Source organism: Amphimedon queenslandica, unplaced genomic scaffold (genome assembly GCF_000090795.2).
Source record: "Amphimedon queenslandica unplaced genomic scaffold, v1.1 AMPQUscaffold_12243, whole genome shotgun sequence".
In the NCBI taxonomy this organism is placed as follows: Eukaryota; Metazoa; Porifera; class Demospongiae; order Haplosclerida; family Niphatidae; genus Amphimedon; species Amphimedon queenslandica.
Window position 1 is genome coordinate 1 of NW_003547519.1, and position 11,304 is coordinate 11,304.

Consider the following 11,304-nt stretch of genomic DNA (forward strand, 5'->3'; position numbering starts at 1 on the left):
GAGCACCTTTGGATTATTATTTCTGATTTTTAAATTTTTTCCAATTTTTTCTGATGTTGATGGAACTCTATTTTTTATTTTATTTTTTTTTCCCAATAGCTTGGGAGCACCTTTAGATTATTTTTTCTGATTTTTATAATTTTTTCTCACTTTTTCTGATGCCGCCAGAATTTTTTTTCTATCTTATTTTTTTTTTTGCCAATAGTTTGGGAGTGCCTTTGGATCATTATTTCTTATTTTTAGAATTTTTTCCGATTTTTTCCGAAGCCATCGGAATTTTTGTTTTTTTTTTATTATTATTATTTTTTGCCCATAGCTTGGGAGCGCCTTCCGATTATTATTTCTTATTTTTAGAATTTTTTCCGATTTTTTCCGACGCCGCTGGAATTTTTTTATTTATTTATTTTTTTATTTTTTTCTTGCCGATAGTTTGGGAGCGCCTTCCGATTATTATTTCTTATTTTTAGAATTTTTTCCGATTTTTTCCGACGCCACTGGAATTTTTATTTATTTATTTTATTTTATTATTTTTTCCGATAGCTTGGGAGCGCCTTCGGATTATTATTTCTTATTTTTAGAATTTTTTCCGATTTTTTCCGACGCTGCTGAAATTTTTTTTATTTTTTTCATTTTTTTTATTTTTTTGCCGATAGCTTGGGAGCGCCTTTGGATTATTATTTCTTATTTTTAGAATTTTTTCTGATTTTTTCCGACGCCATCGAAAGTTTATTTTTTTATATTTTTTCTATTTTATTATTTTTTTTTCCGATAGTTTGGGAGCACTTTTGGATCATTATTTCTGATTTTTAGAATTTTTTCCAATTTTTTCCGATTTTTTCGACGCCGCCAGAATTATTTTTATTTTTTTATTTTATTTAATTTTTTTTGCCCATAGCTTGGGAGCGCCTTCCGATTATTATTTCTTATTTTTAGAATTTTTTCCGATTTTTTCCGACGCCGCTGGAATTTTTTTATTTATTTATTTTTTTATTTTTTTCTTGCCGATAGTTTGGGAGCGCCTTCCGATTATTATTTCTTATTTTTAGAATTTTTTCCGATTTTTTCCGACGCCACTGGAATTTTTTTATTTATTTATTTTTTTATTTTTTTCTTGCCGATAGCTTGGGAGCGCCTTCGGATTATTATTTCTTATTTTTAGAATTTTTTCCGATTTTTTCCGACGCCACTGGAATTTTTATTTATTTATTTTATTTTATTATTTTATTATTTTTTTGCCGATAGTTTGGGAGCGCCTTCGGACTATGATTTCTGATTTTTACAATTTATTCTAAATTTTCCAACGCCTACGGAATTTTTTTTTTTAATTATTTTTTTGTCGATAGCTTGGGAGCGTCTTCTGATTATTTTTGATTTTTAGGATTTTTTCTGATGATGCCAGAATTTTTTTTGCCGATAGCTTGGGAGCGCCTCTGATTATTTTTTCTGATTTTTAATTTTTTTTCCGAAGCCGCAGAAATTTTCTTCTTTGCTGGGAGCTTAGGAGTGTCTTTGAATCATTATTTCTTATTCTTGGAATTTTTTCTGATTTTTTGAAGAGCTTGGAAATTTTTTCGAATTATTTTATTTTTATTTTTTAAACTTTTTCTGATTTGTTTAGACAGCATGGGGATATTTTCAGATTACTTTAATTTTTAGTTTGGAATTTCTTCTGATTTTTTTGAGAGCGTGAGAATATTTTTGAACTATTTTTTGTTACTTTTTAATTTTTTAACTTTTTCTTGTTTATTTTATAATTTTTTTATTTGCTAATGACCAACAAAAAAAGAAATGGACATGGTGTCAAAGCAATGCTACTGCTTATTCAAGTGCTTCACTCTTACTAGTTGAAAGGTCATTATTATTAAAACAAAAATTATACAGTAACAATTAAACAACTGCTAAATATTTATACATTATAGTAAAATTGGAATTTGTGATGTACTAGATAGAGTATAAGCTGTATATCTTGATACAAGATGCCCATCACCAAAGAAAGAAGTCCATTGCACTAAAAATGAAACAGTAAAAATACTTTATTATTGATATACAGCTAATTATGGGTTATAATAATCATCACAAAACTCAAACAGTAGTATACAGTATTAATCTACGGGTGTAATTACAGTTGTAATCGATTAGGTGACCCTTAGACAGGCCAAGGTAGAGTACAAGAAGTCCCCATTGATGGTGAAAAATGGACAGCCACTCAAAGACATTAAAAAAGACAGTCCTTTCATATTTTAAGTCTCAGCCATAGTCAGGACAATAAGTCTCCTTGATTCGCACTGTAATTTGGCCATTATCCTTAACCACGCCCACCAATCAACTCAGACCTCTTCAGCTCGAGCAGCTTTCAGGTTGGCCCATTCATTTATACAGGGAGATCTGCGCATGCGCAGTAGAAAATACCGGGAAAAGTTCACACACCACACAGTAATTACTAATTAAAAAACAGCTAAATATCTCAGTATAATTATAATACAGTAACAACAAGTAAAAAGATATAATGAATATAATGAATATAAGCTGTCCTATCTTGGTAAAAGGTGATCTATCCCCTTGAGAAGGAGTAAGACTTCATTAGTGTACATCAAAGTCCATCTCACTATAAATAGAACAGTAAAAATACTAATATACAGCAGTTAAAACAGTATTGTACTGTATTTTATACCGTACTTTACCTAATTGTACACGTTCAGTAATACAGTAAAACTCATAAGCTTATACAGCAGTTATACATACACAATACAGTATTGATCTATAGCGTATTTACCTCGGTAACTACAGTTATAATGGATAAGGTAAGCCTCGGACAGGCCAGGATTGAGTACAACAAGTCTCCAATGATAGTGAAAGACGGCCGTCGCCCAAAAATATCGAGAAAGAAGGTCCTTTGATACTTTAAGTCCCAGCCAGAGTCAATTTGTTAACAAGAATAAGCCACACATCTCACTACAATGTAGGATGGGCCATAATCATTAACCACACCTACCAATAAACTCAGACCTCCTCAGCTCGAGCAGCTTTCAGGTTGGCCCATTCATTTATACAGGGAGATCTGCGCATGCGCAGTAGAATATACCGGGAACAGTTTACACACCACACAGTAATTACTAATTAAAAAACAGCTAAATATCTCAGTATAATTATTATACAGTAATGTTGTACAATTAAAAAGATATAATGAATATAAGCTGCCCTATCTTGGTAAAAGATGATCTATCCCCTTGAGAAGGAGTAAGACTTCTTTTGTGTACATCAAAGTCCATCTCGCTATAAATAGAACAGTAAAAACACTAATATACAGCAGTTAAAACAGTATTGTACTGTATTTTAAACAGTACTTTACCTAATTGTACACGTTCAGTAATACAATAAAACTCAAAAGCTGATACAGTAGTTATACATACACAATACAGTATTCATCTATAGTGCATTTACCTAGGTAACTACAGTTGTAATGGATAAGGTAAGCCTCAAACAGGCCAGGATTGAGTACAAGTCCCCAATGATAGTGAAAGACGGCCCGTCGCCCTAAGACATCAACAGAGAAGGTCCTTTAATATTTTAAGTCCCAGCCAGAGTCAATTTGTTAACAAGAATAAGCCACACATTTTTACTACAATGTAGGATGGGCCATAATCATTAACCACACCTACCAATTAACTCAGACCTCCTCAGCTCGAGCAGCTTTCAGGTTGGCCCATTCAGTTATACAGGGAGATCTGCGCATGCGCAGTACAAAATACTGGGAACACCCTTAACCACACCTACTAATCAACTCAGACCTCCTCAGCTCGAGCAGCTTTCAGGTTGGCCCATTCATTTATACAGGAAGATCTGCGCATGCGCAGTAGAAAATACCGGGAACAGTTTACACACCACACAGTAATTACTAATTAAACAACAGCTAAATATCTCAGTATAATTATTATACAGAAATGTTGTACAATTGAAAAGATATGAATATAAGCTGTCCTATCTTGGTAAAAGATGATCTATCTCCTTGAGAAGGAGTAAGACTTCATTAGTGTACATCAAAGTCCATCTCACTATAAATAGAACAGTAAAAACACTAATATACAGCAGTTAAAACAGTATTGTACTGTATTTTAAACAGTACTTTACCTAATTGTACACGTTCAGTAATACAGTAAAACTCACAAGCTTATACAGTAGTTATACATACACAATACAGTATTGATCTATAGTGTATTTACCTCGGTAACTACAGTTGTAATGGATAAGGTAAGCCTCGGACAGGCCAGGATTGAGTACAACTCCCCAATGATAGTGAAAGATGTCCCGTCGCCCAAAGACATCAAGAAAAAAATCCTTTAATATTTTAAGTCCCAGCCAGAGTCAATTTGTTAACAAAAATAAGCCAGACATCTTCACTACAATGTAGGATGGGCCATAATCATTAACCACACCTACCAATTAACTCAGACCTCCTCAGCTCGAGCAGCTTTAAGGTTGGCCCATTCATTTATACAGGAGGATCTGCGCATGCGCAGTAGACAATACCGGGAACACCCACTAACAATCAGTTCAAACATGGTACAAATATACAGCATCTTTAAAAAAATCATAAAAAATCCAAACTTAATGGGAATCAGCTCCACTTCTGTACACTACATAAGTACATGTATATGCATCAGAAAATGTAATAACATTCAGAAATTTTTCACTTGTCAATTTTTTTGAAATTTTTTAAAAATACCTGTACTATAGTACAGGGACTTTTGTCCGATTCTGGAGCAACTATAAAAAATCATAAAAAATCCAAACTTGATCGGAATCAGCTCAACTTCCCTATACAGCTTAAGGACATCAATATGTATCAGAAAATGTAATAAAAATTTGGAGTGATTTTTTGGCCATTTTTGTAAAGATGATATGTTACTTACAGTAAGTTGGCCCATTCCTTTACACAGGAGGTCTGCGCATGTGCAGTAGACACCACTCAACTTTCTGCAGATGCACAGAAGTATTGCGCATATCTCCTTAATTAATACATTCTTTTCAGTAATAACGACACTACTGCCATCATCACACCTAATAGTTAGCTAAATAGTCACTGTTATTGTTATAATAAACTTGATACTACACTAAAATACAGGTAAAACAGTCTACACACTACACAGTAATTAAACAACAGTTAAAATTATCTCAGTATATACAGTAATGTTGTACAATTAAAAAGGTATAATGAATATAAGCTGTCCTATCTTGGTAAAAGATGATCCATCACCTTGAGAAGGAGTAAGACTTCATTAGTGTACATCAAAGTCCATCTCACTATAAATAGAACAGTAAAAACACTAGTATACAGCTGTTAAAACAGTATTGTACTGTATTTTAAACATTACTTTACCTAATTGTACACGTTCAGTAATACAGTAAAACTCATAAGCTTATACAGTAGTTATACATACACAATACAGTATTGATCTATAGTGTATTTACCTCGGTAACTACAGTTGTAATGGATAAGTTAAGCCTCGGACAGGCCAGGATTGAGTACAACAACTCCCCAATGATAGTGAAAGATGTCCCGTCGCCCAAAGACATCAAGAAAGAAGGTCCTTTAATACTTTAAGTCCCAGCCAGAGTCAATTAATTAACAAGAATAAGCCAGACATCTTCACTACAATGTAGGATGGGCCATAATCATTAACCACACCTAGCAATTAACTCAGACTTCCTCAGCTCGAGCAGCTTTCAGGTTGGCCCATTCATTTATACAGGAGGATCTGCGCATGCGCAGTAGAATATACCGGGAACACCCACTAACAATCAATTCAAACAAGGTATACAAATATACAGCACCTTTAAAAAATCATAAAAAATCCAAACTTGATTGGAATCAGCTGAATCTTTCTACACAGCATAAGGACATCAATATGTATCAGAAAATGTAATAAAAATTTGGAGTGATTATTTGTCCATTTTTGCAAAAATGGTATGTTACTTACAGCAAGTTGGCCCATTCCTTTACAGAGGAGGTCTGCGCATGTGCAGTAGACACCACTCAACTTTCTGCGGATGCACAAACACATTGCGCAATCTCCTTAATTAATTTATTAATAATACATTCTTTTAAGTAATAACAACACTACTGCCATCATTGCACCTAATAGTTAGCTAAATAGTCACTGTTATTGTTATAATAAACTTGATATTACACTAAAATACAGGTAATACAGTTTTCAGACCATACAGTAATTAAACAACAGCTAAATATCTCAGTATATACAGTAATGTTGTACAATTAAAAAGATATAATGAATATAAGCTGTCCTATCTTGGTAAAAGATGATCCATCACCTTGAGAAGGAGTAAGACTTCATTAGTGTACATCAAAGTCCATCTCACTATAAATAGAACAGTAAAAACACTAGTATACAGCAGTTAAAACAGTATTGTACTGTATTTTAAACATTACTATACCTAATTGTACACGTTCAGTAATACAGTAAAACTCATAAGCTTATACAGTAGTTATACATACACAATGCAGTATTGATCTATAGTGTATTTACCTCGGTAACTACAGTTGTAATGGATAAGTTAAGCCTCGGACAGGCCAGGATTGAGTACAACAACTCCCCAATGATAGTGAAAGATGTCCCGTCGCCCAAAGACATCAAGAAAGAAGGTCCTTTAATATTTTAAGTCCCAGCCAGAGTCAATTAATTAACAAGAATAAGCCAGACATCTTCACTACAATGTAGGATGGGCCATAATCATTAACCACACCTACCAATTAACTCAGACCTCCTCAGCTCGAGCAGCTTTCAGGTTGGCCCATTCATTTATACAGAGGGATCTGCGCATGCGCAGTAGACTATACCGGGAACACCCACTAACAATCAATTCAAAGATGGTACAAATATACAGCACCTTTCAAAATCATAAAAAATCCAAACTTGATCGGAATCAGCTCCACTTCTCTACACATCATAAGTACATGTATATGCATCACAAAATGTAATAAAACTGGGGAATTTTTCACTTGTCAATTTTATTGAAATTTCCCAAAAATCCCAGTACTATAGTACAGGGACTTTTGCCTGATTTTATAGCAACTATAAAAAATTCAAACTTTATCGGAATCAGCTAAACTTCCCTACACTGCATAAGTACATGTATACGCATCAGAAAATGTAATAAAACTGGGGAATTTTTCACTTGTCAATTTTATTGAAATTTTTCAAAAATCCCTGTACTATAGTACAGGGACTTTAGCCCGATTTTTGAGCAACTATAAAAAATTCAAACTTCATCGGAATCAGCTCAACTTCCCTACACTGCATAAGTACATGTTTATGCATCAGAAAATCTAATAACACTGGGGAATTTTCTACTTTTCAATTTTTGTGAAATTTTACAAAAATCCCTGTACTATAGTACAGGGACTTTTGTCCAATTTTTGAGCAATTTTGAAAAATCATAAAAAATCCAAACTTGATTAGAATCAGCTGAATCTTTCTACACAGCATAAGGACATCAATATGTATCAGAAAATGTAATAAAAATTTGGAGTGATTTTTTGGCCATTTTTGCAAAAATGGTATGTTACTTACAGCAAGTTGGCCCATTCCTTTACAGAGAAGGTCTGCGCATGTGCAGTAGACACCACTCAACTTTCTGCGGATGCACAGACGCATTGCGCAATCTCCTTAATTAATTTATTAATAATACATTCTTTTAAGTAATAACAACACTACTGCCATCATCACACCTAATAGTTAGCTAAATAGTCACTGTTATTGTTATAATAAACTTGATACTACACTAAAATACAGGTAATACAGTTTACACACCACACAGTAATTAAACAACAGCTAAATATCTCAGTATATACAGTAATGTTGTACAATTGAAAAGATATAATGAATATAAGCTGTCCTATCTTGGTAAAAGATGATCCATTGCCTTGAGAAGGAGTAAGACTTCATTAGTGTACATCAAAGTCCATCTCACTATAAATAGAACAGCAAAAACACTAGTATACAGCAGTTAAAACAGTATTGTACTGTATTTTAAACAATACTTTACCTAATTGTACACGTTCAGTAATACAGTAAAACTCATAAGCTTATACAGTAGTTATACATAAACAATTGATCTATAGCCTGCGTATTTACCTCGGTAACTACAGTTGTAATGGATAAGGTTAGCCTCGGACAGGCCAAGATTGAGTATAACAACTCCCCAATGATAGTGAAAGATGTCTCGTTGCCCAAAGACATCAAGAAAGAAGGTCCTTTAATATTTAAGTCCCAGCCAGAGTCAATTTGTTAACAAGAATAAGCCACACATCTTCACTACAATGTAGGATGGGCCATAATTATTAACCACACCTACCAATTAACTCAGACCTCCTCAGCTCGAGCAGCTTTCAGGTTGGCCCATTCATTTATACAAGGGGACTGCGCATGCGCAGTAGAATATACCGGGAACACCCTAACCACGCCCTCCAATCAACTCAGACAGGACCTCCTCAGCTCGAGCAGCTTTCAGGTTGGTCCATTCATTTATACAAGGGATCTGCGCATGCGCAGTAGACAATACCGGGAACACCCACTAACAATCAGTTCAAACATTGTACAAGTATACAGCACCTTTAAAAAATCATAGAAAATCCAAACTTGATCGGAATCAGCTCGACGTCTCTACACATCATAAGTACATGTATATGCATCAGAAAATGTAATAACATTCAGGAATTTTCACTTGTCAATTTTATTGAAATTTCCCAAAAATCCCTGTACTATAGTACAGGGACTTTTGCCCAATTTTGAAGCAAATATAAAAAATCATAAAAAATCCAAACTTGATCAGAATCACCTGAACTTCCCTACACTGCATAAGTACATGTATATGCATTGGAAAATGTAACAACATTCAGGAACTTTTCACTTGTCAATTTTATTGAAATTTCCTGAGAATCTCTGTACTATAGTACAGGGAGTTTTCTCCGATTCTGGAGCAACTATAAAAAATCATAAAAAATCCAAACTCGATCAGAATCAGCTGAATTTTTCTACACAGCATAAGAACATCAATATGTAACAGAAAATGTTATAAAAATTTACAGTGATTTTTTGGCCATTTTTGTAAAGATGGTATGTTACTTACACTAAGTTGGCCAATTCCTTTACACAGGAGGTCTGCGCATGCACAGTAGACACCACTCAACCTTCTGCACATGCAAAGAAGTATTGCGCAATCTCCTTAATTCATTTATTAATAATACATTCTTTGAGTAATAACGACACTACTGCCATCATCACACCTAATAGTTAGCTAAATAGTCATTGTTATTCTTATAATAAACTTGATACTACACTAAAATATAGGTAAAACAGTCTACACATCACACAGTTATTAAACAACAGTCGTATGTACAGTAATGTTGTACAATTAAAAAGATATAATGAATAAAAGCTGTCCTATCTTGGTAAAAGATGATCTATCATCTTGAAAAAGAGTAAAACTTCATTAGTGTATATCAAAGCCATCTCACTATAAATAGAACAGTAAAAACACTAATATACTGCAGTTAAAACCGTATTGTACAGTATTTTAAACCGTACTTTACCTAATTGTACATGTTCAGTAATACAGTAAAACTCATGCTTATGAGTTATACATACACAATATTATATACAGTATTGATCTATAGTGTAATTACAGTTGTAATGGATGAGGTAAGCCTCCAGGATTGAGTACAAGTCCCCAATGATAGTGAAAGACGGCCCGTCACCCAAAGCTATCAAGAAAGAAGGTCCTTTAATATTTTAAGTCCCAGCCAGGGTCAATTTGTTAACAAGAATAAGTCTCCTCTCACCAGACATCTTCACTAGTATGTAGGATGGGCCATAATCATTAACCACACCTACCAATTAACTCAGACCTCCTCAGCTCGAGCAGCTTGCAGGTTGGCCCATTCCTTTATACAGGGGGATCTGCGCATGCGCAGATCACAATTAATTGAAAGGCTACTGTACGGGCAAGCCCAGGTCATGACATGGGCTTGCCCGGGGCATGCATGGGCTTGCACTGTGAGCAATCCCTTTGATGTATTGCGCAATATCAGGTCACTAGAAGATCTTCCTCAGCTCGACCACCTCAGCTCGAGCAGCTTTCAGGTTGGCCCATTCCTTCATACAGGGGGATCTGCGCATGCGCAGTAGACAATACTGGCCACACCCACCAACCTGCTGAGCATGCTAGCTGATCTGAAAAGGTTGGTGGGTGTGACCAGTATTATAGAATATCTTCAAAGTTTCAGTGAGAATTGGTGTACCAAATTTATTAAGAAACCATTACTATTCTTAAGTCCCAGCCAGAGTCAAGATTGTAGCAAGAATAAATCTCCTGTAGACATTTCATTGGAATTAATCACATGAATCAGCTCAAACTTCTACACAGCATAAGTACATCTATATGCATCAGGAAATGTAATAAAATTGAGAAATTTTCTACTTGTAAATTTTTTTGAAATTTTTGAAAAATCCTTGTACTATATACAGGGACTTTTGTCCAATTTTGAGCAAATTAAAAAAATCGTAGCAAATCCAAACTTGATCAGAATCAGCTAAATCTTTCTAGACAGCATAAGGACATCAATATGTATCAGAAAATGTAATAAAAATTTGGATTTATTTTTTGACCATTTTTGTAAAGATGGTATGTTACTTACACTAAGTTGGCCCATTCCTTTACACAGGAGGTCTGCGCATGCGCAGTAGACACCACTGAACCCTCTGTACATGCAAAAAAAGTATTGCGCAATCTCCTTAATTCATTTATTAATAATACATTCTTTGAGTAATAACAACACTACTGCGATCATCACACCTAATAGCTAGCTTAATAGTCATTGTTATTGTTATAATAAACTTGATACTACACTAAAATACAGGTAAAACAGTCTACACACCACACTGTAATTAAACAACAGTTGTATATACAGTAATGTTGTACAATTAGAAATATATAATGAATAAAAGCTGTCCTATCTTGGTAAAAGATGATCTATCATTTTGAAAAAGAGTAAAACTTCATTAATGTACATCAAAGTCCATCTAACTATAAATAGAACAGTAAAAACACTAATATACAGCATTTAAAACAGTACTGTACTGTATTTTAAACCGTACTTTACCTAATTGTACATGTTCAGTAATACAGTAAAACTCATGTTTATGAGTTATACACACACAATATTATATACAGTATTGATCTATAGTGTAATTACAGTTGTAATGAATGAGGTAAGCCTCGGACAGG

The 11,304-nt window shown here is 34.0% G+C and overlaps 5 long non-coding RNA genes across 5 annotated transcripts; all 5 read right to left on the reverse strand.

Moving 5' to 3' along the window:
- Positions 1 to 3,873: 3,873 nt before the first annotated feature.
- Positions 3,874 to 4,449, reverse strand: LOC109588200 (uncharacterized). Its single transcript, XR_002188018.1, has 2 exons — positions 4,221 to 4,449; positions 3,874 to 4,052 (listed from the first exon to the last, which is right to left on the reverse strand). It is a non-coding gene; the product is annotated as an uncharacterized LOC109588200 (long non-coding RNA).
- Positions 4,450 to 5,059: 610 nt separating this feature from the next.
- Positions 5,060 to 5,682, reverse strand: LOC109588198 (uncharacterized). The gene is made up of 2 exons (XR_002188016.1): positions 5,470 to 5,682; positions 5,060 to 5,301 (listed from the first exon to the last, which is right to left on the reverse strand). It is a non-coding gene; the product is annotated as an uncharacterized LOC109588198 (long non-coding RNA).
- A 396-nt stretch (positions 5,683 to 6,078) lies between these two features.
- LOC109588199 (uncharacterized) lies at positions 6,079 to 6,788 on the reverse strand. Its single transcript, XR_002188017.1, has 2 exons — positions 6,546 to 6,788; positions 6,079 to 6,377 (listed from the first exon to the last, which is right to left on the reverse strand). It is a non-coding gene; the product is annotated as an uncharacterized LOC109588199 (long non-coding RNA).
- A 901-nt stretch (positions 6,789 to 7,689) lies between these two features.
- Positions 7,690 to 8,390, reverse strand: LOC109588196 (uncharacterized). The gene is made up of 2 exons (XR_002188014.1): positions 8,154 to 8,390; positions 7,690 to 7,988 (listed from the first exon to the last, which is right to left on the reverse strand). It is a non-coding gene; the product is annotated as an uncharacterized LOC109588196 (long non-coding RNA).
- A 915-nt stretch (positions 8,391 to 9,305) lies between these two features.
- On the reverse strand, positions 9,306 to 9,928 carry LOC109588197 (uncharacterized). The gene is made up of 2 exons (XR_002188015.1): positions 9,704 to 9,928; positions 9,306 to 9,534 (listed from the first exon to the last, which is right to left on the reverse strand). It is a non-coding gene; the product is annotated as an uncharacterized LOC109588197 (long non-coding RNA).
- Between the last annotated feature and the right edge of the window lie 1,376 nt (positions 9,929 to 11,304).